The following is an 8855-nucleotide window of genomic DNA, read 5'->3' as shown; positions in this document are numbered from 1 at the left end:
ACAAACAGTCCATCTGCCATCTGTCCTCCTGGTCAACCCCAGACAAACCAATCTGATTTCTCTTTCTATGGGTTTCCTTCTCCTGGACATTTCGAATAAAGGGAATCACACAAAACCTGATTCCCTTTTGTGTCCCAATTCTGTACCTGAGCTGCATTATTATGATGTTTTCCCACTATGGACCAGGTGCTAGTCCTTTGTTCTTTGTGATTTAAACTAATCCCAGGGTTGTGAAGACACCTGATTTTGTTGGGATGGATGTGACGCAGCATGAAGGTATATAGATGTGAATCCAAATCAGCCATATGGGACGGACCCTCACATCACAGGGTGAGAACAGAAGGGCAGTGGAATAGAGTCAGCAAGGACAGGGAGGAAGGGAGAGCACCCAGGTGGATGGAGGAGGCATCCTCTACAGGGACATGGCCTACGTTCTCCTGCACCCAAACCTCGCCTACCACATCTACTTCCCTGGCTAATCTCAACAGAGAGATTCCCCAACTATGGTCCCCACTTTCTTTCAGCACCTCCTGGGATCCTCAGATGGGCTCCAAGGCTCCCCCACTCTGAACGGTGTGTTGTTCCCTCCGTGTTCACATGCTGGCTGCATCGAGGGTCCTTATGGGGTCGTTTCGAGCCTCAAATAGCAGCACCCCGAGCACCACCAGGATCAAGCCAGCCACGCCCATCCGGATGAGATTCTCCACTGTGTAGTCTTGGGGATGGGAAAATAAGAATTATGGGCAAAGAAGTCTCAGAGGTCAGGGTAGACACAAATCTCTAGGATTTTGATGTTCAACCTGGGCTACCACCTCCCCTTGACATCAGTGTCCCTGTGATGTCTGAACTTGAGGTCCTGCCTCTGCTCTGACGCCAATGTCAGAGGAGGAAGAAGAGGAGGGAGAGCAGCAGGACTAAGGCCACCAAGACTCTTATCCAGTACCATTTGGGAACTAGGCCATTAGTGACGCCATGAATGAACCAGTGATGCCAGTTAATGAGCACCTACTGTGTGGGAGGCACATGCTGGGGTCTTCAACTCATTTCTTCTCACCTCTCAGCAGTCATGCACCAAGCATGGCTGACCCCACCACCCACTTCACTGAGGCTCCGTGGGATTAATCACATGCCCCAGGCAGGATAGTGGGATAGAAACCCACGACTGTGAGTTCCCTGTGCTGTCCTCATGCTTCCCCCCCGACCCCCTGCCATCTCTCAGATGGACAACAGCTTTGTGCTCTGGGCTCCTCCTGTGCAGGGGCCTGTCAAGGTCTCATATGGAGCTGAGGGTCCTTCCCCATTACCCGTCCCCAGCACAGCAGGGACAGGAGGGGCAGGGTGTGCGGTGGACTCTGAGTCTCTCCTGGATCCCTCTCAACACACAGGTCTCTGACAGCCCCTAGGAAGGTTGGGCTGGGCTGGGTGCTCTGCCTTCCTGAGCTCTGTGAGGCCCTTATGTCACCTCATCTCCCAGCAGCCTGTGAGCAGGATGGGACCAGGGATGAGCAGACAGGAACCCGACACTCAGAGGAGAGAAGGGACCACCCAGCCCCACAGCAGGAGCAGCAGAACCAGGAGCTGAACCAGGGCTGATCCACCCTGTTCCCTCCTCTGAGCTGAGCCTGAGCTGAGGGGGAGGACTGGGTGCCTGGACCCTTGTCCTGCCTGCCCCTCCCTGTACAGTGTCACCGTCACTGAGACAGAGGGGACAGGCCCCATAACATCATGTCCTGGGGGCTTCCCTGTGAATCCCCCTCTCCCAGGAGGTCAGGGCCAGAACTGACAGGAAATGTAAGCTCTGGACAAGGATTCTCTCCTTTTACACTGGGAGACATTGAGGCCCTGTCAGGGGAAGGGTGAGTCCAAGTCAGCAAATCCAGAAGGGCCTGGACCACCACATGGCTCATCCCCTGTTCCCCATGGAGGAACCCACCACCTCCCCACAGAGCCCCTCATTTACCCATCTGTATGCCTGACCCTGTGGGTGGGAGAGCGATCCCCAGAGCCTCCTGTGAATGAGGATGGGGCAGGAGGGTGGGGGCTGCCTTCTCCCCACATGGGACCAGGTTCACCGCCCCAGCCTGCGCCCTGACATCGTCCTCTGCCACGACCACTCCACCCATCACCTGAATCAGACCCTGGGACTCCCAGCCCCTCTGGGACACAGGCCCGTCCTTGAGGATCTGGGTGACTTGATCCCCTGACAGACTCTCAGGACTTGGGAGGTAGGGCTGTGCTCCCTCTGAGCAGAGCTCCCGGGACTCACCAGCTGTGGAGGTGGGCCCTGTGAGTGGGGGGCTGGGGTCTCCAGAGGGTCCTGGAAATGAGGACAGGAAGAGGGTGAGAGGCTTGGGCTGATCCTGGATCCCATTTCACACAGACACCCTCTTCCATCTGTGCTGTGGCCCCTGAGACCCTCCCACTGCCTCAGTATCCAGGTGAGGGGAAGTGGGGGGATGGGGTGGGTAGGCTCTAAGGAAAGGATCTCCTTGGGGTGACCATGCTGAGAACCCCAAACTCCCTTACAGCCCATAATATTTCTGGGGACAGGACCCAGAGCTGACAGCTCAGCTGATAGGGTTTGGGCCCCTTACCTGAGACCAGGAGCTCCAGGGGCTCACTGGGGTGTGACAGCAGGAAGGGGGAGGTGCTGTGTGAGCTGTAGCACCTGTAGGTGCCCCCGTGGGCTGAGGTCACAGGACTCATGGAGAACTCTGCCTGGTACTGCTGAGCTCGGTGCTTTGATCCCCGACACAAGGGGGGGCTGGCTGCCCCCTCCTTGGACAGAAGGAAAGTGTCCCTCCAGCTTTGGGACTGACACAGCAGGGTCACGTTCTCTCCTGAGGCCACCCTGGGGCCTGGCTGCACCGAGAGGGAGGGTCTGTCAGGCAGGTGTCCTAGAGAGAGGGAGGGGGGGTGAGGGCTGCCTGCCCACCTTGTTCTGACCTGAGAGTCACCAGGCCTTTCTCTGAGGACCCTCCTCACTGTCTGTTTCTCTGAGTTTCCCCCTCTCTCCTCCCATCCCCTGCCTCTCTCTCTGTCTCTTTTCCTCCCTGGGCCCCGCCCCATCATTCCGGCCTCATCACCTGAGACCCCCAGCAGGGCCTGATAAGAGTCTGGGCCCCAGATTGTACCCAGTGGCTCCTCACCTGCCACCAGGATGTCCAGTGGGTCACTGGGGGCCGACCACTCAGAGGAGAGGTTGTATCCACCGTAGCATCTGTACCGGCCTCCGTGGGACCTACTCACAGTGTCCAGGGGGAAGTGGGCCTGAGAGAGCCCAGCCTGGGGCTGCAGGACAAGGCTCTGGGGGAGGCCCTGTTTCGTCTCCTTGTGCAGAGCGAATCTGTCATAGCCGACATCAGAGCGACACTGGAGGGTCAGGTTCTGTCCAGAGGCCACAATGGGGCCCTGCTGGCTCAGGAGGGAGGGCTTCTCAGACTCACCTGGGGAGACCAGACAAGAGTTACAGGGGCTGCTCCTCCCATAACCCCTTATCCTGTCCTGCCCCCCGAGGTCGCACTGTCTCTCCCTGTATCTCTGGCCCGGGAGCTCCTGTGCTCCCTCTCTCCACCCCTTCACAAGGGGCTCCCCTCCCACTGAAGGTGCCAAAGTGTCTGATGCCTGGATCCATAGATGGGAGCAGGATGGGACTTACTCACCTGGGATCAGGAGCTCCAGGGCATCACTTGGGTGTGACCACACCTGGGGGCTGTTCCTGTAACAGCCATAGCATCTGAACCTCCACCTGTGGCTGGGGGTCACGGGGCCCATTGAGAACAGGGCCTAGGATCGGCCACTGGGGTGTGGTTCTGAGTCCAGGGTCCAGGAGAGTCTGTGATCTCCTTCCTTAGTCAGAATGAACCTGTCAAACCCCTGCTGTGAGCCACAGTGGAGGGTCACCTTCCTTCCTGAGGGCACGACTGGGCTGGGCAGGGCTGAGAGGCTGGGTTTGCTGGAGGATCCTAGGAGAGGAGGAGGCAGCCTGTTAAATGGGCTCAGTCTTCCCTCATGTCCCCCAGGGCTGGGCTGTGAGAGGGAGACACCCTGAGAGCAGACCCCCTTCCTGAGGGCAGAGCCCGAGGCTGGGACCCCTGAGAGTCCTCTCACCTGTCGCCCGCAGCTCCAGGGGTTCACTGGGCTCTGACCAGCCAGTGGGGCTGTTATAATAACAGGAGTATCTCCCTGCATCATGCTCTGTCATGTGTGTGATGGAGAACTTGCCCCTGGTTGTGGACTTCCTTTCAGTCTGTGTGTTCCAAAGCACATGTTTTCCTTCCTTATACAGATCAAACTTCTGGGCCTCCAGAGTCCCCTCACACCAGAGGGTCACAGGGCTCCGATAAGGGATCACAGGGCCTGGTTCAGCCCAGAGGGTGGGTTTGGGGAGGGTCCCTGGAAGGAAACCAGAAGGTGCATTACAAAGCCCTTCCCCACCCTCATCCCCCAGCTCATCCCAGCACCTCTGTGCTCCCTCCTGAGCCCCAGGGGTGAAGTAACAGGTGGGACCTGGAGCCTGGGGAGGACTCACCTGCCTGCACACAGGTTCTCTGGTCCAGACTCAGCCCTGGAAGAGAGTCCCTGTGAGAGATTGGCACCTGGACGTCTGAGCTGATTCCCCTCCCATCAGGGCCCCATCCACTCGAGCTGCCTGAGCCTGAGGTTTCCCATGAACAAGGGGGTGCCACCACCCCTCCTGCTGCCCCTCCCCGTGTCCACAACTGACCGAGGCAGAGAAGAGCAGAGAGGATGGACTCCATGGCGTCTGCTCTCAGGGCTCCTGCTGTGCAAATGGAGGAGACTTAGGGTCGGAAAAACAGACGTACAGGATGTGGTGGGTCTGAAGCTGTTGCAGCCCTTCCGGGTCCGCAAGCTGTGAACCCACTGCATGCGGACTCTCCCGCCCTGGGCCTGGCTCTGAGTTTCCCCAAACTGAGGGCTCAGGAGGAGAGAAGGCTCTTGGGGGGCAGGTGCCCGATCCCTCCCGGGCACTGCAGGGATCATTTCCTTTGTTGGTCTGGCCTTTGGATTCTGTAACAACAACTTTGAATGGACTTTGCAGTGTCAGGTTGGTGCTGTTCATCCATCAGGAAACAGTCTCAACTCACAGTGGACATTTTCATAGCAGAGGTGTTAGTCATTTATTCCGCAGTTGGTAATAGGGAGCTCAAAAATGGAACTGCCGATGGATCCAGCTGATCCCACTTGTGGAAATATATCCTCAGAACCCAAAACTTCAATCAGAAAAAAGGTATGCTTCCCTGTGTTCATAGCAGCACAATTTACAGCTGTGCGTAAGTGGATAAAACAGCTATGGTACATTTACACTATGGAATACTATGCAGCTATAAAAAAGGAAGAATCTCTTACCTTTTGAGACATCGTGGAGGGACCTGGAGAGTATTATGCTGAGTGAAGTAACCCTGTCAGAGAAAGACAAATATTGCAAGATTTCACTTATATGTGGACTCTAATGAACAATATAACTTGATCAAAAAAATAAGTCCAGAGGCATGCTGCATGGAACAACTGGACAGATCTCAGGGAAGGGAGAGGGGCAGAAAAAGATTAACTCAAGAACTTACCTGCATATATGCATAGCTCAAAGCCATAGATATTAGTGTGCAGAAGGACTGTGGTGGGGTCTGTGCTGGGTGGAGGGGGGGATAGAGGCAGAGATGAAGGTCATCTGTAATAATGTGACCAATATTACAAAAGATACAGTATTATCTTGAAGGGAAGGCTATCTATATATATAAAAGCCTAAGCGACCAAAGGACTAGTTGATCATTTGCACACAGACCACCAGGGGGCAGACACTAAATGCAGGAGCTGCCCTCTAGTGGTCAGTGTGCTCACACAGCTGGAGCACCGTTCAGCTGACCTAGCGAGCCAGACCCAGGCTCACTGCTGGCGACCACAGCTGTAATGCCCCAAGCCTCTCCCACCTCTGCGGCAGCACTACTGAGTGGTGGCGGCAGGTGCTGCAGGGTTGGTCAGGATGAGCCTGAGTGGCATGGCACCCGGCCCAGGCTTGGGCTCCTCCTCGACCACCTGCTGCTTTGCCCACTACTACATCCCTCGGGGGGTGTCAGACTGCCGGTTTCGGTCCAATCCCTCAGCCTGTCCTGCAGGGATTGGGCCGAACCGGCAGTCTGACATCCCCCGACGGGTCCTGGATTGCGAGAGGGTGCAGGCCAGGCTGAGGGATCCCACATGTGCATGAATCCGTGCACTGGGCCTCTAGTATAGAAAGAAAATAAGAATGCTCATGACGACATTATGGGAGACATACCAAGACAGGAAGAGAAACAGATTGACAGAGTGACAGATGTCCAAGGAGAGGAGAGTGGGGCAGTGTGGGGGGGCTTGATGCAGAATGTGAAGTGATTCACCTAAGAACATATATGCACAGCCCAAGAACACAGACAAAAGAGTAGTGAGGGCCAAGGGAGGGGAAGGTGGGGTGGGTGGCAGTGAGCAAATGGGAGAAATGGGGGACATCTATAACAGAGTCAACAATAAAAGTCCTATATAATAAAGAGCTAATATGCAAATGGTCATCACGCCCTCACGCCCTTGCGCCCTCATGCCAGGGCCAGGTGACCTGAGGCTCGGCCGGGGGACCTGAGGCTGGGCCCCCTCCCAGCGGGGATTGACGGGAGTGGGGCTGGCCAGGTCTGGGTCTCCCGTGATTTCTAGGCACGTGTGGGTGGGGGGGGGTACTTGACTCTGGGTCCTGTAGCACACCCCAGACTCTGACAGGAGGGGGACTTTCATATACATTTTACTAATTTTCTTTCATCTTGGACACTTCTATTATAGAGAATGGGCAAATAGCAATATTAAAATATTTCCTCTAATTAATTCCCCCTTTTAATGTGCATGAATTTCATGCACTGGGCCACTCGTTAAATATATTTAATGATTTTGTTGTTTAGATTCCACATTTAAGTGATTTTATGTGAAGCCAGTCTTACTCTGGCTTATTTCACTTAGCATACAAACCGGCAGGTCCATCCACGCTGTGGCAGAAGGTAGGATTTTCTTGTTTCTCACAGCCGAGTAGTACTCCATCGTGTAAACCTACCACAGCTATTTAATCCACTCATCTACTGATGCTCACGTGGCTACTTCCACATCTTGGCTGTTGTAAATAATGCAACAATGAACATAGGGAATGCATATATTCTTTTGAATGAGCTTTTCAGGTTTCTTTGATGATATCCCCAGAAGTGGAATCACTGGGTTGAATGGCAGTTCCATTTTTTTACTTTTTGAGGAACCTCCTTACTGCTTTCCACAGTGGCTGCACCCGGCTGCATTCCCAGTAGCTTTGCACAAGGGCTCCCTCTTCTCCACATCCAGCACTTGCATTTCCCTGATGATTAGTGACTTTGTGAATATACAGCGGAGTGAGGGTAGGCTCTGCAATAAATGGTGCTGGGAAAATTGGACAGGTACATGCAAAAAAAAAAAGGAAGGAAGGAAGGAAGGAAGGAAGGAAGGAAGGAAGGAAGGAAGGAAGGAAAGAAGGAGGGAAGGAGGGAAGGAAGGAAGGAAACTTACCACCCGCTTACACCATACACAAGAGTACACTGAAAATGGATAAAAGACTTAAATGTAAGTCACAAAGGCATAAAAATCCCAGGAGAGTGACACGTCTTGTGTTGTCACCTCAGAAGCAGTCGAGGAGCAGAAATTCAGAAACACTAAGTCCATATTCAGCTCCTGTTGACCTGCACATCTGGAGACTGAGGACTTGGGGACCAGGGTGCTTCTGAGGAAGAGGAGGCAGGGGCTGAGCCAAGCAGAGAAGGACACAGGATGTGGGGGGCAGGGTCCTCACACTACCACCCGCGCACTGTCCACAAGGGGCTTGCCGAACAGGAAGGCAACACCTTCTTCTCACCCTAAAAATAGCAGGTGCTGAGGGTCTGAGTGGAACCACATTTCCGAACAACCTACATGTATTTGTTTTTTACTGAATTTTTTATTTACTGGGGGTGACATTGGTCAATAAAATTATGCAGGTTTCAGGTATACGATTCTACACTACGTCATCTGTATATGGTATTGTGTGCTTATTACCCTAAGTCTAGTCTATTTCCACACAACTTACCCCATTTTTACCCACCCCCCACCCTTCCCTCTGGCAGTCACCATAGTATTGTCTGTGCCCATGAGTCTTTCTTTTATTTCTTTGCTTAATCCATTTGCCCTTCTCCCTCAGCCCACAACCGCCTCTCCTTTGACAGCTGTCAGTCTGTTCTCTGTATACATGAGTCTCTCTCCACTATATTTTATTTTGTTTGTTAGATTCCAAATATGAGTGAAATCATAGGGAACATGTCTTTCTCCAACTGGCTTATTTCACTTGACATAATGCTCTCCAGATCCATTCATGCTGTTGCAAAAGGTAAGAGTTCCTTCTTTATTTTACAGCTGCACAATATTCCATTGTGTAAATATACCATAGCTTTCATCTGCTGGTGGGCACTCGGGCTGTTTCCAGATCTTGGCTTTTGTAAATAAGGCTGCTATGATCATAGAGGGGCATAGATACTTGTGGATTTATTGATGATAGCCATTCTGAAAGGTGTGTGATTTGGATTTGTGTCTCTCTCTGGTGATTAGTGATGTTGAGCATCTGTTCATATATCTACTTGCCGTCGATGTGTCCTCTTTGGAGAAGTGTTTATAGGTCCTCTGCCCATTTTTTTTTATTGAATTATTTGGGGGGTTTTTGGTGTTGAGCTTTATAAGTTCCTTATAAATGTTGGACAATAAGCCCTTATCAGATGTATTGGCAAATAGTTCTCCTTTCGGTGGGTTGTCTTTTCATTTTATTGATG

At 53.0% G+C, this 8855-nt stretch overlaps 1 pseudogene; it reads right to left on the bottom strand.

Annotated features, from left to right (window-relative positions):
* Window positions 1-527: 527 nt before the first annotated feature.
* On the bottom strand, window positions 528-4760 carry LOC102434188 (annotated as a pseudogene).
* Window positions 4761-8855: the final 4095 nt, after the last annotated feature.

This window comes from Myotis lucifugus, unplaced genomic scaffold, assembly GCF_000147115.1.
Source record: "Myotis lucifugus unplaced genomic scaffold, Myoluc2.0 scaffold_6205, whole genome shotgun sequence".
NCBI classification, from domain to species: domain Eukaryota; kingdom Metazoa; phylum Chordata; class Mammalia; order Chiroptera; family Vespertilionidae; genus Myotis; species Myotis lucifugus.
The sequence above is the reverse complement of the archived record's forward strand: the minus strand, read 5'-3'. Positions and strand labels throughout refer to the sequence as shown.